Raw genomic sequence first — 27,291 nt, forward strand, 5'->3', positions numbered from 1 at the left:
TAGCGGTTAAGTCAGGTACGCTCCGCTTTGGTAGGTAGCCTGGATTTGAGGGTTTGGATCCCAAGTGTGGACCTACACCACTCTGTAAGCCATGTTGTGGTGGCAGCCTGCATACAAAATAAGGAAGATTGGCACAGATGTCAGCTCAGGGCTAATTTTCCTCAAGCCAAAAAAAAAAGGAAGGTTGGCAACAGATGTTAGTTGAGAGGGAATCTTCTTCGCCAAAAAAAAAAAAAAAAAAAAAATTGTTGGAAACTGGACAGAGCTCAGGCTGAGCCTCGGGGACAGGTAGGGGCATACCCTCAGGTCACCTGGCTCCTTCTCTCTGTCCCTCTGCCCTCTGGTGGGTCAGATCCATGCCCTAGACTAGCTTTGTCCAGCTCCCCGGAGACCCACGCCCCTTACACTCTCTGCTGGAGGGCACCTCTTCCTGCCATCCTATGGGCGTGTGTCCACTCTGGGACAGTCAACTATGGCCACAGGGCCAGAAGACCGAGGCCTGCGGCCCCAGGATGGTGGGGTTGGTGTCAAGGTGGAAGCATGAATGTGGGTGCTGGTGTGGTGGCTGGGCAGGGACCCGCGAGCTGGAGCCCCCGTGCGCAGCTCTCCCCTTCACACACCAGGGATGGCGGGCGTGTCATCCCAGGCCAAGCCCATGTCCAGGCTGACCGGGTGGATCTGGTCTGGGCACAGAGCAGGTCCCCGGCCCCCTGGTTGTGAACATGCTCATTCTGAATTTGGCGCACTTTGAGCAGAGTTCCAGAAAATCTGGATCCTTCTTTGTGTCGGTTCTAAAGCCCTGCGACGGCCTTGCCCTGGGCTCCGACAGCTGAGGAAAAGGCGCTGGAGGTAACCTGGGCCCCCCGCCTACCCATTTGGCATTCGCAGGAGAGGAGGGTGGAGGGGAGGGGGCGGGGGGAGCCACGCAGCCAGCTGGCATGGGGTCACATTGTCGTGTCAGGGCGCCTGAGTGCTGTCGTCTTATAAACCGCGATGGTAATTGAATCTGGGCAGGAGTCCTTGACAGGGGTCGTTAAACGTGGGAGCGGGAGTGGGCTTGGGTTTACGGCTGCCTGTCCCCAGCCCGTCTCCAGAAGGCAAGGCCGAGACTGCTCAGGCCCCAGCCTGGAGCCTCTCAAAGCTGGATCTCTCCAGGGCAGGCGGTCACTCAGTGGGTGGCCACTCAGCCGTGCATGCTCATGTGGCCCGGGGGCTGGCCCTGTACTGGCGTGGGGGCGCCCCCCATCTCTGATGCCCTAGGTTAGCGAGGAAGGAGGAGACAATGGGACACAGACCTTCGAGAATGCCGTGATAGTGCCAGGCCGGCGCTGAGCCCAGCAGGATGGGAGCCCGGAGTGGACAGCAGAGGCCTCGAGGGACAGCCGGGTTTGCACTGAGGCTGGAGCGTCGGGAGACCTGCTGCCTGTCAAGAGGAGGCTGATGTGGGGCGGTGCAGCCAGGGGTACTCCCACCAGAGAGGTTGAGTGACGTCCCCCAGGCGGCCCAGCCCCCACGTAGCAACGCTGCGGAGACCTTGGGAAAGGCTGCCATGGCTGTGGCAAGGACGGGTCACTTGGCGTCTGTCCCTCGTGGGGCCTCTGCCTCGGTACCTGTGGAGCTGCAAGCAAGTGGGCCCAGGTGGCCGCTCTGCACTCCTGGCTGGGACGAGGCGGGCGGGGGCGGGTGAATTATTTAGGGTTGCCAAAGGTGTTGAGTTAGAAGCTAATTAAAAAAGCTATCTGCAGTGCAACGCCATAAAAGAATCATAAAATTCCAATCTCATTTGTTCCACTCAGCTTCCCTGGGCACAGAACGCCCCATAAAAGCCGCGTGCGCTCCCATTGTCTGCAGGCCGTCCGCAGACGCGGCCCAGAGGCCCTGGTGAGGGGCATCCTTCTGCCGCGCACCACAGGCTGTGGCTCCCTCAGGCACCCGTCTGGCTGGACCTGGGAAGGGTGAAGCTGTTTGGGTCCTGATGAGAGGGGCAGGGGCAGATGGGCGGGCTGTCAGGGTGTGTCGGCCCCCAGGGTGAGAATGAGACCTGATGGGGAACACTCACCCCTCAGCTGATGCCCTGTGGCTCGCTGTCTGCCATCCTAGTGCACGCCTGGTGGGCCACGCCCAACCCTGTGGGGTGGGTGGGTGGGTGATGGGCTGGGAAGGATAACGGGCTGGAGGCCTGGCTGGAGCCCTGTTGGCATATGCTAAGAACCTACTGTGTACGGCTCTGCTCTGTGTCAGGCACCAAGGCTTCAGTGTGAGAGGCCTCCGGTCCCTGTCTGGGAAGACCCCATCGAGTAGGGGGTCGGAGATGGGAAAGTCTACATTTGCACGTGTCACCCTGGCTCAACTTCAACCAGAGCTCGAGGCTCGCATCTCACCTCCTTGCCCCGGGCCAGGCCAATGTGCTGGCCTCCTCGGGGCCTCCCTGTGTGCAGGGCCTGTCGGTCAAGGCTCGGGATTCAGGTGAGTGCCTTTGGGAAAACCATTTTGGCATCAAAATTGTGAGGCTGTGTCCTCTGGAACAAGATGCTGGCTTGTGTCCTGGCTCTTCCCTCTATCGACTGGGGCTTTCTTGTCTCTGTGCCTCAGTTTCGCCATCTGTGGAATGGGGTTATGATGGCAGTAGCCCTGATGGGCCATTGGGGGATGCAGTGAGCTAGTCATGTGCCTGGCATGGAGCCTGGGCTCCCCAAGTGCCCGTGAAGACTTGGGTCCCCCAGTGGATTGCAGTTCACAGGGCTCCCTGCCCTGAGGCCCCCATGATTCCCCAGTACCTTGGTCCAGTTTAAGGATGGGATGTGGATGCTTACAGGAGAAGTGGGGACCAGCATCATTTATCCTGTAGCTGTAGGACCTGGGTCTCTGAATGGCCCCTCGGCTCCCAGAAGGACAGACCTGGTCCCAAGGCCCCTGGGTGCTCACATGGAGCCCCCAGGCCTGCCCCACTTCCCTCTCATCGGGGGAGACCATGAGGGTACACACAGGCTGCAGACAGCTCCCCCAGCAAGGATGGAAGCAAAGCCAGAGACTGCGATTTGCTGCATCCTGGATGCTCCTGAGGGGCCACGCTCAGAGGGTCTAGCTGTAGCAGGGGGAGGCGGCATCCTGTGGGCCCGGGTCGGTGGACAGTCAGGCTGTTACCCTCACCCACTCTTAGCCTGATGCCCCTGCTGTGTGCCCCACCTGTGCAGGGCAGGGCTGGTTATGTGGGAAGCAGGAGAACCCAGCCGTGGCCCCCACCCAGACAGGGGCCCGGTGCCCAGGCTGCCCTGCAGCTCTAGAGGCTGAAGCAGGGCTGTGAGCCCCGGCCAGTGTCTGGGGGCTTATCTGCACCCCACGGTCCAGCCATGAGCGCCGCACACTGAGCGAAGCCCACAACGGAGTCCTGTAATGGGCGGGAGCGTAGGCTCCATGTGGACGACAGGAGACAGGCAGACAATGGCAGCAGGTGCTGGACCCAGGCTGCAAGCCGTAATCTGATACCATCTCGGCACAAACAAGGCCTGATTTCTCCAGACAGACAGGGTGGCCTGGCATCCGGCGCTGCTAGGGGACAGTGTCATTCTGCACACTCAGGGTCTGCGTCTCCCGGCTGGAGGCATGGATTGATTCTCTATTCCTCATTTGACCAGATTGTCCCAACACCATGGGCGTGGGACCAGGAGAGGGAGATGTGGGAGGAGACACTTTTGTAAAAGTCTCTCTTGTCTACACGCCAGCCCGGACGAGGGGGCGTCCCAGTCAGTCCCCAGGGTGCAGGCCACTGGAGATCAGGCCGGGAGGAGGTCTGTGGCTAGGGCCAGTGGACACGGTCAGGAGCGGGACAACCGGGAGGCCCAGGGGGAAGGCTGCCGCGCCCCCTGGATCTGTGGAGAGTGTGTGTGTGAGGCCACCCGCATGTGCGAGGGCAGAGAAGCTGAAAGAACTACGGGGTGTGGTTCCACGAGCGCCACATGGCAGAGCTGGGGGCCCAGACAGAGCTGCGCAGAGGGACGCAGGGCTACCGCTTGAGTTCCGGCGTCATGTCTGCAGCAGGGGAGCCGGCGTCTCAGGACCCCACACACAGGCGTTTGGTCTTGCTGGCGGCATGGTTCCTGTGGGTCCTCCTGGTTGGGGCGCTGCTGTCCTCCATGTGGTGACTCAGGGTCCCGGGTCCTTCCAGCGTGGGCTCTGCCACCATGGGCTTCACTTCTGCCATCAGAGGGAGGGACAGCACTGGGGGGGCCCGGAAATGGTCACCCTCAACTGCAAGAGGCGGGGATGTGGGCAGGCCATGCAGCCAGGAGCAAAGGCCGCCTGGGCATTGTGGGCAGTTAGCCCAAGATGTCCAAGGCTGAGTGACCGGGAAAAGAAGAGAGACTCGTCGGGGCCTCTGTGCTGCATCCTGAGTGTCTATGGAAGAGCGGGCACAGCAGAGCCACAAACCACGTGCACAGGCATAGAGAATGTTCCGGAATAATACGCACCCAATGGAGAATGGTGATCACCCTGAGGAGGGCACTTGAACTGAGGAGGGGGGAACAAGGGGACCTCTGTGTCTGTGCGGTTTGAAGTTTCACAACACACATTTATTCACAAATCGCTTGCAGAATTGAAAAACCAAACTGGAACAGATTACACTGGAGGTTGGGGATAAAGGGAACGTAATGCAGAAGTGGGGCCGGGCTGGGGGCATCGGCCCAGCTCGCCCCTCAGACCACCTCGAGGGCCCCCAGGCTGGGAAAGGCCCCCATGCCCTCCATCCCCTCGCTGGCATTGGCACTCTCTGTGATTCTTGGCTTCTGTCTCTCCCAGGTGGTACGTGTCCGGGGTCCTCTGCTCCTTCCCCGCCAGGCCCCCCAGGGCAGGAGCCACCACTCTGCTGGACTCAAGGGATGAGCAGTGGGGAGTGGGCCCTTCTCTCGCCCTGTGGTTCACTGTGGGCAGGTGCTGGCCCTGGCCAGGTGTCAGGACCCTGGTGATGGAGCCTCATCCCACCCACACCCAGTGTTCACGTTTCCAAAGCAGAGCAGCCTGGGGAGAGGACCCCGGGGGGCTTGGGGATGGGAGGAGGCCCCCAGGAGCTGAGGCAAGTCCAGGCTGGGTTTCAGAGGGCAAGAGGAACCACCTGGGGGTGGCGGTGGAGGAGGACGAAGGGCGCTCTGTGTGGCCGGAGGTGAGAGGGACAAGCTCCCAGTTAGAGCGACGGTGGCAGAAGGTGTGGGGTCAGGATGCACCGAAGATAGGGTGGGGCCTCCTGCAATGCAAGGACGGGTGAGGCACCTTCCTGGGGGCATGCAGCGTGTCCCAGTGGGGCCTTGGCGCAGCCCGGTGCCAGGGCACGGCCCCGACAGTGTGGGCATCGGGGCCCCGGGGCGAGGGGCCAGCAGGAAACTCCAGCTCCAGGGGCTTCGAGGACGAAGGCGTCTTCTGGATCAGAAGTCTGGGGACGGCTCACCCAGTGTGGCTCGGAGACTAGGCCCTGCCATCCCCAGCCTGTGGGTGGTCCTGGCCTGTGGTCTCAGGGCCCAAGATGCCCGGTGGCTCCCGGTGGCTTCCTGAGCAGGAGGGAGAGGAGGCGTGTCCCACGGGCCCAGGAGCCCCCTCACATCTCCTGGCCAGGGCTTCACTCCAGACCAATTGCCACAAGAGGAGCAGCGCTCCCCCCGGAGGGGACGGGCTGCCCTCCTTACCCGAACTCGGCTTTGCTTCTATTTTGTTAACGTGGGGAGACGACGCGGGATGTGGGCGCGTGGGCGCCTTCCTGTCCTGGGCCTCATGCAGACCAGATTCTTCCCTGCTGCCGTGAGGATGGCATCCCGAGGGCGAGTTCACCTGCTCGTCACAGCCCTCGGCACTTCGGGGACCCAGTGTGAAGATGAGGCCGCTCCCGGGACTGGAGCGGAGGTCTGGCGTCCACCCTGGGAGCTCCCCGCTCGCAGGTGGGGTGATGAGCCACTCCGGCACCTGCTGAGGCAGCAACGGGCATGTCAGGACCCTCGGGCGCCCCGCAGCGAGGGTTCCTGTGGGCAGACGGGCCCGTGGCGGTGCTACCAGCAAAACCCCATGGCTCTCCCCGGTGTACAGCCGTATTGTAGTGCAACGTTGATGTCAGAAAGTTTGAAACATCCAAATAAGCTCAGGGAAAAGCAGTCACCCTCTGTCACCATGTCCCCGAGCCACCACCACGGACGCTTCGGCGTCCAAGGCTCTTGGGCATTTTCTGTGCCTGAGTTCGTATTTCTCAGGTCACATTTATCCTTACAAGTTGAGACTGTGTTACACACACTGCTTTTTGAATCTTTTAATTGTAAAATCGTTTATTGAAAATAAACATATGCCCAGAGCAATGTCTAGTGCTTGTTTAGGGTTCTGTCATTTGGAGGTGCAGCTGTCACTGCTCGCCCCTGGGTGGTGGCATTTGAGGTGCTTCCATGTCTCCCCAGCTTTGATGTCCATCCTCTGTCACCTCCCTGAGCACGAGTCCCAGTGTCTCCTTCATCTCAGCCCTCAGCCTCCTCCTCCTTCCGGCTGCTCTTCCTAGATGCCCAAGCCCACGCCTGCCTCAGGACCTTTGCGCATCCTGGGAATTCTATGTGGAGTGCTTCCTACCCTCCCAACACTCTCCTAGTGGATCTGGCACTTTGCTCCGCTCGGTTATCACTTTACCAGAGTCTTCCTGACCCCCAGCCTGTGTAGACGCACCCCTCGCCTTGCGCCACCTGACTCAGCTCCCCGTCCCCCAGCACCCGTTTGCTGCTTTTCAGCACTTCTCGCCAATGGGAACCGCACTGCCTGCATCTTTTTGCCTTCACTCCCTGCCTCACTGGAACACAGGTCCCCTGAGGGCCCGACCCTCCTCAGTGCTCTTCACGCCGTGCTCCAGGGAGGCATGGATGCTTCTGGGACCCCTCTCCCATGATTCCCCCACAGGATCCTCTGAAGTAGCCCTGGAAGGCCCAGTGCACACACGCGCCCTGCCGGCCCCACCAGAGCAGGTGGCCCTGCCGCCCTCTCGCCGTTCTCCCCTCCTCACCCCGCCGGCTGGGCACATTTGAGACCTGTCGTCTTCATCTCTGTGACCAGCTTGCTACACGCGATTGTACGTTTTCCACGCTCATGGTTGTTTGTCCTTCTTTGCGAATTGCCTCGTTGACCTTTTTGCCCGTTTTTTCTCACTGATTCCTAAGTCCTCAGTGTGCATGGACTCTGCTCTATCCGGGTTTGTCGGCATGGGCATTAGCAGTCAAGGGGGACTCAGGAGGAGGTGGCGCGGGACCAGAGCTGCGTCTCCCCAGGTTGAGCCTGGCGTTCGGGGTCGTCCGAGTGACCATGGACACGAGGTCGGGGTGGGGTTCTGGAAGGTGAGCAAAGGGGCTGTGGGGCCTCTCTGAGAGGCAGACCTGCTGCCTAGGAGGGGGCCTCCCGAGTACATCCACGCGCCCATCCCTGCCAGAGGACTGAGGGACGGCAAGGGCCACAGTGACGGGGGCCCACAGACGGCGCCCCAGGGGTCTGCGGACCCTGCAGAAGCCCTGGCTACCCCCACCCCCACCCCGCTCTGGGGGCCGATGTGTTGTCACATTTTGGGGCTCCTGCCAGGCCCCCAGTCTTTTCACCACTGTAGGTCCTGGGGGCTGCTCGGGCCCCCTCTGGTGGGCCCTGGGAGCACGGCCACCCAGCCCTTTGGAGTGGTCCTGGGGCAGCCCCAAGGTCCATCGCCTGTGTCCATCGGCACAGCCAGAGGCAGCACACGCACCTCCTCTCCTGCATGAATATTGCCTCTTTCCTGAAGGACACCCAGCCTCCCGCGGTTCCTAATAGCCAAGTTCTTTTAATTACTGATAATTGCTGTTTACCCAGAGACTTTGCAAACAGTTCCCACCGTGCTCGGCTTCATTACACACACAAACCATACGGAGAAGCCCTGCTTCCCGCTTCCCGTGTGTCCGAGGGGTGCAGGTCCAGATTAGGGGCCCCGCAGCCCTCCTGCCCCATCCAGTGCCCTCCAGGCCTTGCCGCAGGGCCCCTTGGGTGACTGGAGCAGCCAGGATGGTGACAAATGTCCCACAACCCCCTGGTCGGAGCAGAATCCTCCTGTCGGCACCTCCCTTCTTGTCTGAAGAGCGGCCTGCTGGGGACGGGTGGCACCTGCCTGACTTGGGGTGGCACTCAGGACGTGGTCAGTGCTCAGTAAACCACGGCCACGGCCACGGGACACCAAGTCACTGTCATCAGCACATTGGAAGCCCAGCAGGTCCAGGCATTGCCCCAGGTGCGTGTCAGGGACAGTGGGTGTTAAAGTGGGGGTGACATAGCTGGTCCCTCCACCACCTGCTCTGGCTGCTGGCTTGGGGTCTTTGATAAGATCCTTTGGGATGGTCCTGGGGTAGGAAGAGTCAAAAAGGAACAGAAGGAGGAGCACGGGGATGTTGGGGGACCAGGAGGGGGGAAAAGAAGGGGAGGGTGTGGGGGGGGAGGGGAGAGGGAGGAGGGGGGACAGAGGGATGGGGAGAGGGAAGGGGGGGAGGGGGTCTGGGAGGTCCTGAGCCCAGGTAGCCGGGAGCACCCGAGCCACCCTCTGCAGCCTCGCCCTTCTGGCAACCTCTCTGTCCTCCAGCATGCAGAGACCACATGGCTTCTAGTCTTCTCTACGGAGAGACGGGCTCTGCTCCTCCAAGAGGGCGCTCGTACCAGGGGGCGAATCGTGTGCTGCCGCAGCAGCCGCTGGTCTAAAGAGGGCTTTCCTGAGGAGCCAGAAGGAGCGCCCGTTCTGTGATGTTCCAGGGCCCGGAGGGTGTCTCTGGCAGAGGCATCTCCTGTCTGCATCCCCACACCCACAGGTGTGAGGCCCTGGGGTGGTCACACCCCCTCCCGAGGTCGCAGGACAGTGAGCCCCTAGCTGGGTAACTCCATGGTGCTCTGTGACACGATGTCCCAGGCTGGCTCAGGGCCACCAAGGGGCCAGCTCTGGGCTTCTGCGTCTCAGGGAGGTGGTGCCGGCTGGCTGACGCGCCTGTCACTCCCGTCGCCCTGTTCTGGGCTCAGCCTGCACGGACCCCTGCGTGGATGGGGACCTCGTCCACAGACATTGACCAAACCTGGGCGGCCCCTCGTCTGGCTTCCTCAGACCTGCTCTGCGGGGAGGGGGCCATGCTTGGGGCGGGATGGGGAGGGGCTCCCCCTCGGACCTGCACCCAGAACTCGGGTGTCAGATGTTGGGGCCCACAAGCAGCGTCAGACTCTCTCACAGCCTTTTACTGCGATTTGCCATCGCTTTCTGAAAAAGGGGTTTTGTTCTACCCAGCATCTGTGGGTTTTGATGGATTCTGAAACATTTAATAAATATTTGGCTTTTCGTTGCAAAATGTTCTGTGTTCTTTTTAGGTTTCCTTATGGAAAGAGACTGAGACATTTTTACCTCGACTCCCGGAAGGCCACGCGCCAGGGTGGGCCGAGCGGGTGTCTTGGACCCCTCACCCCAAACTGCCCGGTCGCCGGTTCCGGGATGAAGACTCCGGCCCAGACCTGCTGACGCAAGTCCCCGAGGCTTGGAGGAGCCAGGCCTGGGCCCGGGAGGGCTGACCAGCTGCTGGCTGTTTTCCTAGAAAAACGAGCCAGTGCTTCATTTTGATTCTTTTAGCAGAAAGTGAGCTGGGACGGGCCCTGGTGCGCTGGCCTGGTGTGAGGGTCACGCCGCTGCGGAAACCCTGGCCGGGGAGCGGGGGCGGTGAGTGCAGAGAGCGGACAAGGGCGCGTGAGGCCACAGGCTCCTCTGAGGCAGGATGGTGCAGTGGTTTGCTCCCAGAAGCCCAGAGCTCAGGTTAGTATCTCAAGCCTCTGCTTTCTTCTCTGTATAATGCTCCCAAAATGATGCGGTGTTGTGAGCGTTCAGGGCTCAGTACACGGTCGGCATAGCCACCTGCCGGAGAACAACGGCCACTGTCACCTCCCTGGGTGCACCCTGAGGGGGGAGCCGTTCCTGCAACCACCCTGAGGTGACGGAGGAGGGTCCTGGCCCTATCCCACCAGGCCGGGGGTCTCAGCCCTCTCATCCTAAAGCCAAGGCCACTCCTGCCCCGTGAGCAGAGAGCACCACGCAGCTTCTGCTCGCAGTCTGGCCTGGGGCAGGGGTCCCCCGAGGAGTGTGGGGGCAGCCCATCTGTGCCGGCCCTAAAAGAGGGGGACCCTTCTCTGTAGCTCGCTGTCTGGTCTCTGCAGTCACAGCTGGTCATGACGGGCGCTGGGTGTCCCCCAAGAAAGCCTGCACCCGCCCGGGTCAGTAAATGAGGCTGCAGGCGGGCCCTGGGGAGTCCGGGCCTGGGGCTGCGTAGGGCCTCTGTGGGGGGCTGGGAAGGCTGCGGGGAGGCCTTTGGATAGGCTTTGTCCAGCATTCAATGTCACACCAGGCACTCGGGCCTGAGGTTGGAGGGAGATTGAGGGTGGGAAACACCCCTCTGTCCCCCAGGAACCCTGCAGCTGTCCCAGGGAGGGTTAAAGGAAATCACTCTGAGCAGGGTGGCCGGGACTTGCTGCATGGCGGGACAGAGACTAATTGCAGGGGGACAGGGTGGGTGCAGATGAAGCAGCTGCAGGTTCTTTTAGGGGGGGCAGAAGGAGAGGCATTGATATGGTTAATTTTATATGTCAACTTGACTGGGCCACGGGGTGCCCAGCTCTTTGGTTAAACGTCATTCTGGTGGGTCTGTGAAGATGTTTTTGGGTGAGATTTGTGTTTAAATTGGTGGACTGAGCAAAGCAGCTTGCTCTCCCCAATGTGGGTGGGCCTTACCCAGTCAGTCGAAGGCCTGACTAGACTGCCCCTGAGTGAGCGGGAATTCTTCCCATCTGCCTGCCTTCCAGATGGGACATCTGCTTTTCCTGCTTTCGGACTTGAGTAGAAACATGGACCGTTCCTGGGCCTCGAAGCTGCCGGCTGCAGACCGTGGGAATTCTCAGCCTCTGTAGTTGCATGAGCCAGTCGCTTTAACAAACCTCTTTGTATATTTACACACATGCACCCTACTGGTGCCATACCTCTGGAGAACCCTGACTCACGCAGGCGTCAGTGGGTGACAAATGCCGGGCTCCCTGTGGGAGCTGAGGGTTGCTCTAACGGAGATGCAGGGCCTGGGGTGAAGCACACGACCGCCCCAGCTTTTCCCACTGGACCTGCCACCGGTGGAGCTCAGATCTCAAGCTGGACTTTGAAGCGCAGTGACATAGGTTAGCGGAGGGCAGGCCCCTGCGTGGGGTCAGAGGGCCCACGGGAGGACGGGCCGGGAGAGGCGTTTGGTGGCCATCGGAGCAGACTTCACGGGGGAGGTGCAGGTACAGGGAGAGGCTGTCCAGGCAAGGGCTGTGCTGCGGGGGAGGAGGGCCGGTCTGGGAAGGCTCTCGGGGGGCTGGTCCCCACCCCCAGTCAGGGAGCACTCCCCGCTCCCAGAGTAGGGAAGGCTGCTTTGGGGGGGAGTTCGGGAGCCCCGTTCAGAAGCAGGGCCAGCTGAGAGGCCTGCTGCTTGCTGGGCAGGTGGGGAGGGGGCGCCGAGAGGGGTCCTGGCCAGACCTCGGGGGTCACTAATCTCTTCTGGGGCCCCCGAGCGGGCCGAACCTGGCTCAGCAGATGAATGGGGCAGGCATGGATGACCGGGCGGATGCGGCAAAGCCGGGGTCCGACCGAGGCTCGGGCCAGGCCGGGCGCTCAGGGACGCTGTACTCCTCCCGCACGGGGCGCAGCCTGCGTCCAGCAGCCCCAGGACTGTGGCTCTCCCCGCTTGTCTCGTAAATCTCCCCATTTACAGCTATTGACAGGCGCGAAGGCGGCCATCGACTCCGGGGCGCGTGCTCACGGCCAGGCCGCCGTGTGACATGATGAAGTGGCAGATCACCGGCCACGTTCTCCGACAAGTGATTGTTTCAGCGAGAATGAGAAATAACGATCGGGGCCAGAAGCGGATTATTAAGAAAGACTTCCAGTGACTTCGCAGATCATTGTGGCTGTTCTAATAATCGAGCCTCCCAAGGAGATGCGGCTCTCCCGCGGCATTATTTTCCCCGACAGACATCCTGGTGGAAGGGCGGGAGCTGGGTGGGCACATGGCCTAGGCACCTTGCCCGGGTGGGCTGGGCGGGGGCTTTGCTGTATCGGCTCTAAGGGAGCTCCAGACTCCCAGGAGGGCCCAGGGGAATGGGGGCACTTACATGGATGAGCTGGTGGGAGAGGTGGTCACTCCTGGAGCAGGAGCCCACTTGCCCGGGGCCTCCCTGGGACCCCAGGCTCAGTAGCATCGATCCCCTCTCCTCTCTCAAGATGGAAAGAGAATCGGCATCAGTGGACCTGAGTCCTCCCGTCTCCAGACAGCTGTGAACGGCTCTGGGGTCTGCTCGTCCCAGGGTGGCCACGCAGGCGTGTGTGAACAGGAGAAAAGACCTGACCGACTGAACGAAGGAATACAGGAAGGGGCCAGGGAGAGACCCCAGAAACCCGGGCAGCTCCGTCCTTCCTCCCCACGCTGCCCCATGCTCCCGGAGCCCTGTGAGGGGCTGAGACCCCGCTGCCGGGGCTCAGGGTGCAGGCTCCGCCAGCTGTGGCTTGAGGCCGGAGGATCCACCTACTTTTTCCAGGCTGGTAGGTGTCTGCAGGGGTGACCCTGGGCGCCCCTCCTTGGTAGGCCCTGGCTAGGGGCAGGAGCATGGAGGGGTCCTGGCGGCTCCAGGTTTTAGGGGTTGAGACGTGGCCAGCGAGGGGTTAAAGCAAGAAGTGGCTCGCAGGCCCCAGTTAAGAAAATGATTTTCTGCTGTTTGACGTCATTTTAATTCCATTTCAAGGGCATTTAATCTCATTTGCTGATGACTGATCCCTGGCCGTGGATGAATTAACTCCCGGCCGCTCCTCGGAGGGGAAGCCCGACCTTTTCAACGGAGACATGGCGTCACCGTGGCCCGAGCGCCTCCAGTGGGTGGGGGCGGCAGTGAGGACCTGACCCCTGGGCTTGGCGCTTACTGAGCCCTCAGAACTTTCCAGAAGTGTTCCGGCCTCATACCAGTGAGTGGAATGTGCCCGCTCCTCAGGCCCAGGACTGGGTGCTTTGAGGCAGGTTCAGGGTCCCAGGCGACGGCATGTGTCATCCAGGGCGTGGCCCTTTGTGGGGCTCTGAGACCGTGCGCGGCACGTGAGTGGACAAGGTCGTCTCAGGCCCTGCCTCGGTGGCTCCTCGCCGAGCCTGAGCTGGAGGGGAAGGGCTGCTTTGTTTTGGGGAGACTGTTCCTCCCGGGGGTCCTGGGTTTTTCCCTCCATCCATGGAGGTGAAGGCCAGTGGAGGTCAGGGGGCAGCTGGGAGGTCACAGCTCTGCAGGGCCACAGGCACCAGGCCCTGGGAGGAGAATAGTGGCCTTAGGGATCTCTGGTTATCTTCCCCCCACATCTGGTATTCCTTCTGCTGGTAACTCCATGATTTCCAGAAACTTCGGCTTGACAAATAGAAATGGCAAGCAATAGGATATATTGGAGTATATGAGGAAGCCATTTGGTGTAAACCTAATTCGGCCTGACTTTTTTTTCCAAAAGGGCCTGACATGGCCATTGAACAGGCATTGTATATGTGCTTTAAAACATTTCCTATGGCAAGAACAAGTGGTCTTAAGATAAAGTGCAACTTACCCCCACATTGCCATTTCCTTAGGGATAAGCATCTTTCCTTAGGCTAGGAACTGATGGCTGTGCTCACCTTTGACCTCCCAGCTCACCTGTGACCACCCAGCTCAAGACAGCAGACCTGCCACCCTGCTGTGTTCACCGAGACAGCAGACCTACCTGCTGTTTCCATCAATGCTGTGCCGACAGAGCAGTCTCCTGACTATTGTAAAAGGACATTTCAATCCTATGTGAAACACCCTGTTTGGGGGTATATAACCACTCTGTGTGCACCCCACTTCTTTGGTGCCCTTTCTTCCTTTGGGAAGAAAGGCCCTGGGCCATGGTCCTCAGATTTTAGCTCAGAATAAACTCTCCCAAATTTTCATTTATAGATTGGTTATGGATTATTTTTGTCGACAGGCTCCTCACTAGCTGTTCACTCTGGCCTGGACTTAATTCATCTTTGGGGTCTTGGGGGGGCTGTGTCCAAGCTTAGGGCTGGTGGGATCCACATGAGGACCACAGGCCCTGTGGTGTGGGAGCCCCGGGGTTTCTCACATGGTCTGGCAGAGGCCTGTGGCCCAGCACCCAGCAGCAGGCCTGAGGCCCAGGGAGGGCCCCAGATGCCTCTTCCGCCTGAATGAGGCTCCCAGCACCTGGACGCTGGGGGCAGGAGGGTACTTGACTGTTGGACGGTGTGGCCTGCAGGCTGGTGATGTGGGGATGTTGGGTTTCGTTCAGAGTGATGGATCTTGACATATCAGACCCCAGAAGCAGGCCACTGTGGCCGGCATGGTGTTGACTCCAGCATCCCTGCATCCTGGTGATGCCCCAGGCCTGTCATGGTGGCGTCCTCCCTTGCCATTGGCTCAGGGGTGCGAGGCCTCAGCCAGCCCCGCAGGCCTGCTCCAGTGCCTGGGAAAGGGGTCCAGGTGGCTCTCCCATTGCCTGTAGGTTGTGTGGGAACAAGGGAGCTCATGTTCATGGCTGCCAGAGCCAATGCTGGCCACTCAGAATGGCTGCTGCCTGAGACTGAAGCCAGCACTAAGGTGTTTGTCCATCTGTCCATCCACCCCCCTCCAACTCACTCATCCATCCAGCCATCCTTCCAACATTTATTTGGATCCTGCTGTTTTCCTGGACTCAGACCGTGATAGTCCAGTGTCCACAGCATCCTGGCTGTGACGGACAGTAGTTTGGGATGGGTGCGGGGTGGGCTGTGGCAGCTTAGAGGAGGCCCTCGGGCCCCAGAGAGTGAGTCATGATATTCTTTTAACGGGGAGCCACCCATGAAACGCATCATTAAACCCCATATGTCAATCCTTGTAAGACTTTTCAGGAGAGTAAGATTTACAAACTAAACAATAATCCTTTGCCAAAATCCTAATTTGGGTCTGGAAAGTAGTTTGTGCAGCTCTAAGAATTTCTTAGAAGTTTCCTTGGGAGTTCTGACTACCAGAACTGGGTCCCCAGAGGTGGGTAGAAAAAAGATAGGTGGGAAGTCCACGCTAACAATAATTTTAATAAAAAACATTGTGAATTAGTACAGGTGCCACGGTCACCGAGGTCCGTTATGCCTAGCCAAGGATGCAGTCCAGAGGGTGCTGAGCCGCCTTCGTGGCTCTGCTCCCCTTCCAGCTATGGGACACTGGGCAGGTGGCTTGACCTCTGGGCCCCAGCTTTCTGCTTCCCAGAATGGGGATGCTAATTCTAGCTTGCAGGTGGCTGCGCCAACAGGTGCTGGTATGTGATGGATGGTAAAGGCCCTTGCCCCCCACACCGTACTCTGGGGCCATTCCTGAGGTGTCCGGAGAGACTGACTGAGGCGCACCCCGCTCCTGGCGGCGCCGGCCTGTGGAAGGAGGGTGGGGTGGGAGGGCTTTCTCGAGCTGGCTCTCTGGTTATTAGATTATCTCATTTGCAAACAATAAATGTCAACAGCAGGAGACCTTGTCAGGCTCCCCTTCCAGGATGCAAATGTAGCCTTTATCTGCCTCTGCCCTTTATTAAAACAGCCGCAGAGCCAGGCGGATAAACAAGACAATTAAATGTAAATGATGTCATCTCCCTCCTTCATTCCCATTAATGAGGCGCTCAGGCCGTGGCGGGGCGCGGGCGGGAAGCCGGAAGATGCCGAATCCGATTAAAACGCAACCAAGAGGCAACACTGACCTTTCGCTTTTAACGACTGACCCCGCGCCCGGGAGCTGGGGTGACAGTTGGATCAGCGCTCTCTGATTTTCACTTTTCACGGCGATTACATTTAAATAGTGAATATTTACTGCCTCCCTGTGATGAGCCGCCCTCCAGTGCCGACTGGAACAGGAAGACCTTGGTGGACGGAGTCCCCTCGCCCCACGCTTGTCCCCAGGCCTGGGGCGGGCGTGCGCCCCAGGAGGGCCGGGCGGTGGTGCCACAGGTGGCACGTGAGCAGGCCATGAGAAATCCTGGGGTCCCGGGAGGAGAGGGGGGACACACTACAGAGGGAGCAGGTAGCGGAGGGCACGTCCTGAGCTCCTGCCGGGACGAGAGAATCACTGAAGGCAGGTCCCACGCGGCCGCCTCTGCGGGGAGAGAGGACCGCCCACTGCTGGTGTCACCACCCCCACTACTGCGCTGCTGCTATACCACTATACCACCACCACTTCTACCATTACTGCCACTGCCACCACTATACCACCACCACTTCTACCATTACTGCCACCGCCACCACTATACCACCACCACTACTACCATTACTGCCACCACCACCACTATACCACCACCACTACTACCATTACTGCCACCACCACCACTATACCACCACCACTACTACCATTACTGTCACTGCCACCACTGCTACCACCACCACTACTACCATTACTGCCACTGCCACCACTATACCACCACCACTACTACCATTACTGCCACCGCCACCACTATACCACCACCACTACTACCATTACTGCCACCGCCACCACTGCTACCACCACTACTACCATTACTGCCACCGCCACCACTATACCACCACCACTACTACCATTACTGCCACCGCCACCACTACTACCACCAGTAGTGTTACTACTACTGCTACCTATACCACTACTATTCTTGCTACTACCACTACTACTACTATTACTGCTCCTGCTGCAACTGCCAGTTACTATTCATTACTACTACTATTACTAGTACTACCACCGCTACCACTATTATCTCTAGTATTGCTACTACTACTGCTGCTGCCACTACTATGGCTGCTACTACTACTACTGCTAACTACCACCACCACTACTAACCACCACTACCACTACTACTACTATCTACCACTACTACTACTAACTACCAGTACCATCACTATCACTAACTACCACTACCACTACTAACTACCACCACTACTACTAACACTACCACTACTAACAACCATTACCACTGCTATCACTAGTATTGCTACTACTATTACTGCTGCCACTTCTATTGCTGTTACTACTGCTAACTACCACCACCACTACTAACAACCATTACCACTACTACTGCTAACTACTACTAATACCACTACTACTACTAACCACCACTACTACTAACCACCATTACCACTACTACTACTAACACTACCACTACTAACCACCACTACTACTAATGACCACCACCACTACTAACTCCCACTACTACTAACCACCATTACCACTACTACTAACTACCGCTACTAACCACCACCACTACTAACCAACACTACCACCACTACTAACTACTGCTACCCCTACTGCTGTTCCTCCTGCTGTTACTCTTCCTGTCACTCCTCCAGCGCCAGCGCCAGTCCCCGGCATCGACCCTCCCTGGGGCTGTCCGAGCACAGACGCTTCAGCGGCATCGTTCCCTCACTCTGCGCGGGGTCACTGTGGGGTGAGTGGTCAGGTCTCCACTTGACAGTTGGGGCGACGGCACCAGAGGCTTCGGGGCTCGTGCCTGTGGCAACACGGGAGGGGTGGGGAGCAGAGGTAGGACCCTGCCCCACGGAGCCCCAGGGCTGTGCTCTCCAGCTGGCGCCCTCAGGGGGGCCACCTCCTCCCGCAGGCTCAGTTTCTGCCACGGGAATCGCCCCTGAGGCGGGCCCTCTGGGATCCGATGGAGGTGAGTGGATGGGGAGAGCTACACACGCACTGCTGTCTCCACACCTGGTCAACAGGTGAAGAAGGAAGCCAGGGAGACCACCTCATTTGTCCCGTGTCACCCGGCAGAAAGCCAGGACCCCTGGCGCTAGGTTTGGTGGTTTTATGTTGCCCGTGCCAGCACTGTGAGAGAGTGCTGGAGAAGGGCTCCCCAAAGGCGACAGCAGGAGCTTGGGCCGGGGCAGGGCCGGCTCTCCAGGAGAAACCAGCACCCAGGGTCTCCAAGGGATGTTGAGCTGGGCGAGGGGAGCAGGCAGCATGTCCCACTGGAACTGAGTTCTTCCTTCTCTGCCTCCCTTTCTTCTGAAACTGGCGCCCTGCTGAGCCTGGCCTGGCCCAGGGTCAGGCTGAGGGAAAGTACTGGTCAGCAGCACAGACTGTGGACGCAGTCGCCTGGGCTCAACCCTGGCTCTGCCTCATGCCAGCTGTGTGACCTCAGGCACATCACTTAACCTCTCTGAGCTTCCGTTTGCTCACCTGTAAAATGGGGTAAACAGCAGTGCCTTCCTCCTGAGGTTGGTGTGAGGGTTCTATGCGCTAAAGCACAAGGACAGGGCCTCGCCAGCCCACAGCAAGTGTTCATATTATTATTACATTACTGCAGACAAATGGGCCAGCATTTAAATAACTCTGACGTTAAATATGCAGTCAATTAAACCTTCCCAGAGCTCCAGAAACACTCTGCAGCACCGGGGAGAAGCAGTTATGCGTACTGTCAGGTGTTGCTAATGAGGAAGCCGAAGCTGGGGTTTCCGGAGCCTCCTGCCGCTCCAGGAGCACCGTCTGCTGTCCTTCCTGTCCTGCAGCCCGCGTCATGGCCCCGTGGTCATTTCGTTGGCCGACCGTGAACCCTGTAGCAGGTTGTGCTTCATCCCATCCCCTGCCCCCCGGCCGGCCGGCCAGCCCAGGCTCCGCCCAAGAGGCCAGGAAGGTGCACGGTGGAGGCCGGCTGCCTGGGGGGTGAGGCTGTAGGATGTTAATGGGGTGTCGAGGGGAGAGCTGGGGGAGCAACGCTCAGGCCACGAGAGCCACGTGGGGTGGAGGAGCTGCTGGGAGGGTCCTGCGGACCCAGGAGCAGGAGCAGACCTCTGAGCCCCCACATCCTCGGGCTCTCGGCCACCCCAGCCTCTGGAACAGACCCCCTCCTTCATGGGCCTGTGTATGGAGATGACACCAATTTGTAAGAATGCAATTTCGCATCAGACTTCTGGTTGTTGCTCCAGACGGCAAGCCCAGCTGAGCCCAGCCCAGGCCCGGCGGCGTCGAGGGGCTGCTCACGGTCCAGTCCCTCTGAGAGCACAGCCACGCTCCGGGCTGGGAGGGAGGGCCCGCAGCACTGAAACCGGGAGGGGAGACGGTCAGCCTCTCAGGACGGACACAGATGCGGGCTTACAGCAACAGAAATCTATTCTCCCTCACTTCTGGAGGCTGGAAGTCCCTCATCAAGGTGTTGCAGGGCTGGTTCCTTCTGGAAGCTCTGAAGGAGAACCTGTTCCCAGCTCCCGGTCGTGGCCAGCGATCCTTGGCGTTCCCTGGCTTGTAGACGCGTCCATCACTCCAGTCTCTGCCTCTGTCCTCACATGGCCTCTCCTCGTGTCTGTGTCCTAATTTCCCTTCTTAGAAGGAAACCAGTCATACCGGATTAGGACCCACCCCGGTGACCTCATCTTAACTGGATCACCTTTTTAAAGTGTCTCCAATGCAGTCACATTCTGAGGTGCTGGGGGTTGGGACTTCAATGTGCAAATTTGGGGGGACACGGTTCAGCCCATGATGGCTGGAGAGCAAGCCTGGAACACAAGGGTTGGTCCTGGAGGGAGATGGAGCCATTGGAGGCGGAGTGACCCTCTCTGCAGGGGCTCCCCTCTGGGTCCTGCCACATCCCATGCGGGGCCCTGAGAGGGGCTGGGCCCATCTGGGGCTCTGGCTGCAGCTGGCCACACACCCTGCTCTGGCCCCCCGGCTAGAGGCTGAGGCGGCCTTGTCCTCTCGGGTCCTGGGACAGTCTGAAGTGGCACAGGGGGTGCTCAGGACGTGCGGCCGAAGAACCAAGGAATGAATGAGCACAGTGTGGATGCTGGTGGAGAGCAGACCCAGACCAGGCCCTGGAAGCTGCACTGGCCGAGTGGCCGTGCTGAGACCCGGCTCTGGCCAGCTGGGCCCCTGCTGCCTGGGGAAACACAGCCCCGCCCTAAGCACGGCCATCAACCTCCCAGCCCGGCCTCGGCCTCGGGAGTCCTTTCCGAGCCCCACGTGACAGGGGAGCCCATCCTTTCCCCACACTGGGGAGGGTCTCGCAGGCCAGCACTCTCCACAGAACCCGCTCCTCACCTCCCTCCTTGTGCCCGCCCTTCTGTGCCGTCTGCAGGGCCAGGGGCTGCAGAAGCTGCTGTCTCTAGACTGGACCTAAAAATCAGCTGCCGGGCTCAACTTGCATATTTTGCACGGGTGATCTTTCCCCTCCACGCCATAATCAGCCTCTGCCAAGGCCCTCCATGTCCCCGGGACCCCAGCTGCCTGGGTCCAAGCAGAGACCCAGCTGACTTCCACCTGAAGGTTAAGAGCTCCCCACACTTGAAGACAGCTCCCCGCACTGTTAAGACAGCTCGCCACCAAGAAGCCCTTCCTGCAGGACTCAGACGAGGCTCACAGACGTCGCCGCGCCGCCTGACAGGGCAGGCAGACACAGAGCCTCCAAATTCCACTCCTGGTCTCAGATGCGATGAGCTGAGCTGCTGTGATCCACGGAACAAAATGCTCGCTAGCAGTACGAGGTCAGTCTGTCTCCTTTCCTCAGGCCTCCGGGCTGCGGCCCGTCCTCAGTGGGAGCCAGTGGACAGCCCCTCCTGGGAGGGACGAGCCTGGCCCCGGGGGTCCTCTGGTCTATCTGATCACAGCACCCCGTCACTGCATCCACATCTTATTCTCCCTCGCCGTGCTCACCCCTCTCTTTGCCTGACCCTGCAACACGGGGACACCCTATGGCCTCAGGGCTCTCCCACTGGGGTCCCCTCCCCTGTGGCCACAGCCCTGTCCCCTCCTGGCAGTGAGTAAAAGTCTCTCCTTACTGAGCAGACTCGGCTTTGACAATGTGAGGGAGGAAGAGGAGGCCGGCCTCAGTCTCAGGGGGCACCGTGAGGCCGCAGCCCCTGAGACCATTGGCCTGTGGCCCCTGCAGTTGGGGGTGGGGAGGGTCCCAGGGCTCTGAGGTCCGGTGGTGCTAAAGTCACCATGGCACTCTGCAGCCTCTGAGGGCTGTGTGAGCCCCCGCCACCGGACCAGATCCCTCATACCCGCATGCGTGCGCAGCGTCCGGGGTGGGGGTGGGTGTGTTCTGTGTGGCGCTCTGCTCTGCCCCCTTTTGCTAACTCCTTCACTTGCTCATTCCTGCGCTCCCGGCCAGCTCCCCGCTCCCTGCTCTGGGGGATCTGGGAGGTCCCAGCTTGCATGTCCCCTCCCCAGAGAAGCCTTCTCTGTCCCACACCCGTCCCCACAGTGTGAACCCCTAGGGCCCCGGGTTTGGCTGGGACCACGGGAGGGGCCCAGGGTCTGGGAAGCAGGACGGTCTTCGAGTGCCAGCACGAGGAGGGGAGAGGACACTCACAGGGGCTCAGGGCCACAGCATCGGCAGGGGTGTGAGGCTGCGCCTGGGAGCACATGGGGAGCCCTGGTCCACCCCAGAGGGGGACACTTGGCCTCTGCCTGCTCTGCCATCCAGGCACTTCTGGCTGCAGTGGGTGGTCATTTCTGCAGCAGGCGTTCTGACCACGCCCGCTCCGCCCCACGTATGGCTGAGCCCACGGCGTTCAGCAGACTGCCAGCTGCACCCTGGTTTTGAAGTTGGTAGATGGGGCCTTAATTAGCCGTTTTTGTGCAGCTGCCCGAGACCTGCTCCTGGAAGTGGAAGAGGGGCTTTTAACCTGTGGGGGATGCTCAGAGGGGCTGGTGTGCGCCGGGCCAGCCGGGGAGGGCCAGGATGTCCGGATCTCCGAGAGTGCCGTCTCCAACGTCTCTCCTTGTAAACGGCAGGCATGCGGTTTGGTGCCTGAGAATGAAGCACCCCCCTTCACCCCCAGAGGCTGCATGTTCACAGCTGCCTGAGGGCGCTGGACCAGACTACCCACCAGGGTTTTCATCACGGCGGTGCTGTGGCAAGGCTGAGCCCTTGCGGGCAGGTTGGGATGCCTGGCCCTGGGCTCTGGGCCATCTGTGGGTGCTCCTGTAAGAGGGGAGGCCACGTGCCCCAGCTCCCCGAAGACACAACAGACATGGCCCAGAATGGTCTGGGGTCAGCGCCCTCAGAGGCTTCCTGCCAGAGGGACTTAGGAAGAAGGTGCTGGAAGCACAAGTAGGGAGACGGAAGGTGGGCTGGGCGGGGGTCGGCATGCAGTGGGGGAGGCCCAGCAAAGGAGTGGCCCTCAGGATGCCCCGGGGGGGCAGGGGGGTGAGCAGTTCCTGGGAGGTGGAGACCCACATACTCCAGGGCATCTGGCAGCCTGGGGCAGCCCCCCAAAAAGGTGCCACTGCCGGGAGAGCATGTCAGGCCAGAGCGTGTGAAAATGGAGAAGGACCGGAGGGGAGGAGGGCGAGGCCATGGCCGGTGGGGGGGCGGGGCGACCCCAACATGCACACACAGTTCCCAGGCAGGGGCAGGGCTGTGGGGTCTGGGCTGGGGGCTTGTCCTGGGAACTCCCAGCTGGGATCCCTGGGGATGTGAGTGCCGCTGGTGGCCCTCAGTTGGCTCATCTCTGAAGTGGGGCTGTGACCAGGGATCCCTGGGTGCCTGTGCAGTGTCAGGGCCAGGCGAGAGCTTGGGGATTGCACCTGCTGCCGTGTGACACAGAGCAGGGGGACACTGCCTCAGAGGGCACACAGGGGCCAGGGCGGCCAAGTGCAGGAGGCAGCTTTTGGGCTGAAGCCCGAAGGATGGGGAGGTCAAGGCTGGAACCTCACCCCTAGGGTGCCTGGCAGCCCGAGCTGGGCATGGTGGGACGAGGGGCTGCACTTTCTGCCCTGGGGACCCGCACCCTGCACTGGGTGGTCCCTGGACACTGGCCCTGGCAGTTCCCCCTGGCCTGGCACCTCATTTTTCCATCTCGGCCCCTCCCTGGCTTCCTGGCCACACAACCTACCTCCTCCCGCCCTTCCTCGGCCTATCAGGGCTGGGCCTGTTTATCCAGCTGGGACCAGAGGAAACAGCTCCACTGTGGAGACAGACAGGAGCAGCCGTTAATCAGGGGTGGAAACTGGAAATTACCCTAATGCTGGGGATCACCGGGGGAGAAACAGGTGTGGAGACCAGGGTGGATGGACCTCGGGCGCTTCCGGCGGCCTCTGGCACTTCCCCGGGGGCAGGGGGCAGACAAGTGTGGTCATGAAGGCTGCCCCTCTCACCCCAGCCCCAGGCCGAGCAGCTCCCCTGCAACCTGGGAGCCACAAGTGCTCTGGTGGGACAGGGAGCAGGGGGGACATGGGGCAGGCAGGCGGGGCCCCACAGGATGAGTGACAGGAGGACCTAAGCCCCCTCAGACATCACTGAGAATGGACATTTGCTGGGTTCTTGACGGGTGAGCAGGAGTTTACGAGTTGGGCGAAGAAAGTCACTTTGGGGCTAGTGTTGCCCTGAGCAGAGAGCCCTAAAGAAGGGTCCAGGGGCTGACAGGGACAGGGTCTGGGGGCAAGCCTTCAGGTAAGCAGAGAGCCCTGTGAATGGCTCCGGATTGCTGTTATTCACAGCCATGGGGCCCCCAGCCGAGTTTTGACGTCTCCTGGAAGACCCCAGCCAGGCCCAGGCCACGCCGGGCACTGCCCTCAGCAGGCTCCTCCCACCTGGGCCTGCCGTCCCGTGACCTGCCTGCCAGCTCTTCCTGCCACCTGGCATGAGGACACAGCATCACACAGTGGATGGAACCCTACGGTCATGCAGACCACACCCCGACCACGTGGCCACCTTCACATCTCCAGGGACAGGTGCTCGCTCTCTGCCAGAGAAAAGGATGGAGAGGGCGGGGCCGCTAGCTCAGGGCCAGACCCTGATGTCCCCGAGGGGGTCGGCTCAGGGCACCCCTTTGGCGACCACACAAGCGGGAGTGGAGAGCTGATTGTCTGGCACCTGCCAGCTCCTGGGGAGGGACACCAGTCCTGGAGCCCTGCTGGCAGGTGGCTGGCCTAACATGGCCGGCCAGGAATCCCAGGAGTTGCTGGAATCACCACGGATGGCACACTGTGTGTATGATCACAGGCCAGTCAGAGCCCTACCCTGCGGGCGCCTCGAACAGAAGAGACCGGCGTTACCCATGGGCAATTCCGTAAGCCAGCGGCGAAGACAGACGTGAGTGTTGGAAAACACTGTCAGACAATCGGGCTATTCTCTTCAGCAAAGAGCTGACTTGCTACCTGTCAAATGGCATCCTGCCACCTGCCTTTCACCTGCCTCATTGGATGGAGGCTGGCTGGGGAGAGTGTGAGGACCCAGGGGACCCCCAGAATCCTCTAGGTCCCCGACATCTGGGGGCACATAAGGTCGGTACAGGGAGACCCACTGCTGGCCTGGAGAGGCCTGGGCTTCCCTGCAGCCCTCAGGCTGCCCCTCAGTGTCCCCCCCCAGGCGGATCGCCTCTGTGCCCCCAGCAGGCTGTGGTCGTCCGGTCCTCACGCTCACACCTGCACGCCCCTCGCCTGGCAGCTCTCGGTCCCCCTGCACACCTTCTGATCCTGGGGACCCTGTGGATGCCGTGCCTCCCTAGGAAGACTTTTCACCCTTGTGGGACCCCCAGCCCTGGCTGCAGCCCGCGGGGACTGGTGGGTTGGCATGCGCCCTGATGCGTGGTGCTCCTGGGGGTGGAATCCCGGCTGCTCGTCTCTGTGACCTCCACCCCGCCTCGCACGGGCTGCCCTGATGCCAACTGAGAAATGCAGTCACGGTCAGAAGGCGCCTCATCTGGGGCTTCTGTGCTGCTTGCTGGGGCCGCCCTCAGGCCCAGCAGCAGTACCCCCACAAGGCTGCAGCCACAATGTGCCTGAGGGGCGTCCTGCCTGCGCTCGGACAGCCTGGAGACAGGGAGCTCACAGTGCCGGCGGTCAGCTCAGCTGCTCTGCCTGCTGTGGACCTCTGCCTGGCCCCCCTGTCCCCTCCCACCCCAGTGGAGAACAGTCCCCAAGTATGCGAGGGATGAAGGCCCCATAGGGGTGGGGCTGGTCAAGGGGTTGTGCAGGGAGGGCGGCAGACAGGACTCGCCTGTGTCGGTGGGGGCTGGTTCCCCATCCTCAGCACCACCCAGGGAGCCACGTCCTGGTCGTTTGGTATCTTCTGGGCCAGCCTTGGTGCCCTGGCTGTTGTGGGAGAGGGGAGGGCAGCCATGGGGCACGGCTATGGCTGGGCTTCCTCTCTGCCCACCCCTCCATGGGACACAGCTCAGCAGGAAAAGCCGGTACCTCCGGGCCCAACAGCCCTGCGTGATTTGTGTGGAAAGAGAGATACGAAGAGAAGAGACCTGGGTGACCTCAGGTGGGGCTGCCCGGGCAGCACGGGAGGAGGCAGAGTCCAGAGACTCTCCTTACTTGAGGTAGTGGCCCCATGCCCTCCTCTTTGTCCCCTTTGCTACTCTGGCCCTCCTCAGGGTAAGAGATGGCCCTGAAGCCCATCTCCCCTGGCAGTGCTAGGATGTGGGCTGGGCAGGGACTCCTCTCCAGAACCCAGAGAAACAGACAAACTGGGGAGGGTCCCCATGGAAGCGACTTTAGAACCGAGATAGGGAGGGAAGGTCATTCCAGGTAGGGAAACAGCAAGTGCAAAGGCCCCGAGGTGGGAGGGAGTGGGATAAGCGCCAAGAGCTGAAGAACGCTGGTGTGGCTGCAGGGCAGAGGTGACCGTGGGACAGCAAGGGGCAGCTCGGGGGCAAAGCAGGCAGTCCATTGGTAACCAGCACACTTCCCAATAATCCATGGCTTGCAAAGGGAGTCTCTAGGCAAATAAAAAGTTACAGTGAACTAAATGAAGATGGAAACACAACATATCCAAAATTGTGGGAGACAGCGAGAACACTGCTGAGAGGGAAACGCATGGTGCTGAACGCACACGTTAGAAAAGAGGAAAAGTCTCAAATCAGTCATCTGAGTTCCCACCTCAAAAACCTAGAAAAAGAAAAGCAAAATAAACCCAAGCAAGCAGAAGGGAGAAAGCAATAAAGATAAGAGCAGAACTGAATCAAAAATAGAAAAAATCAATGAAACAAAGATCGCTCTTTGAAAAGATCAATAAAATGGACAAACCTCTAGTAAGGGTGACAAAAAAAGAGAGAAAACACAACTTACCAACATCGGGAACAAGCCAAGACACACGGCTACAGACCCTGCAGACATCAAGAGGATGAGAAAAGAACGGCCTGAACGCCTCTCCATTCGTAAATGTGACAACGTAGGGGAAACGGACCTCTTCCTTGCAAACCACAAACGACCACAACTCACCCAACGTGAAGCAGACAATTTGAATAACCCTACAACTACGAGGGAATTGAATTCATAATTTAAAAACTCACACACAAAAAAATCTCTAAATCCAGATGATTTCAATGGAGAATTCTAATATTTAAAGAATAATTAACATCAATTCTGTGAAATCCCTTCCAAAAAGTGAAAGAAAGAACACTTCCCAGTTCACTTTATGAAGCTCGCATTCCCCTGATCCTAAAACCAAAGACAGCACAAAGAAAGAAAACTACAAATTAGGATCCCTCATAAATATAGACAAAAAATCCTTAACAAAATATTAGCAGATAGAAATCAGCAAAAGAATCATATACCATGACCAAATGGGGCTCATTCCAGAGATGCAAGGCTGATTTAATATTTGAAAATTAATCAATGTGATCCACTGTATTAGGAGGCTAAAGAAGGAAAATCATATGATGATGTCAATCTATGAAGAAAAATCAGCTGACGAAATTCAGCTCCTCTCCAGGATAAACTCTCAGCAAACCAGGAACAGAGGGAGCTTCCCCAACTTGGTAAACAGCATTTAGAGAAAAACTGCAGCTAACGTTATGCTAAATGTTCTAAGTAAGTATATCATTAGTACCAAATTCTTCCCCTCGAGATCAGGAACAAGTCAGGCGTCTCTCTCGCCACTCTTATTCAGCATAGCAATGGAAGTTCTAGCCAGAGCATTAAGTCAAGAAAAGGAAACGAAAGGCCCTCAGATCTAAAAGGAAGAAACAAGCCTATTCCTGTTTGCAGATGACATTATTGTGACACAGACAATCCCGATGAATCTGCCAAAAACTCACAGAAGGGATGCAGGGATTCAGCAATATAGAAGGTATAAATATACAAGTATGTAAGATAAACATATAGAACCCAATTGCATTTCTCTATCCTGGCAATGAACATGTGGCCACTGAAATTAAAAATACACTACCATTTACGATCATTCAAAAAATGAAATAGTTGTAAATCTAATAAAATGTATACAGGACGTGTATGCGTCACACTACAGAACGCTGATGAAGGGAGTCAAGGAAGGTCAAATAA

The sequence above is a fragment of the Equus caballus genome, chromosome 24 (genome assembly GCF_041296265.1).
Source record: "Equus caballus isolate H_3958 breed thoroughbred chromosome 24, TB-T2T, whole genome shotgun sequence".
In the NCBI taxonomy this organism is placed as follows: Eukaryota; Metazoa; Chordata; class Mammalia; order Perissodactyla; family Equidae; genus Equus; species Equus caballus.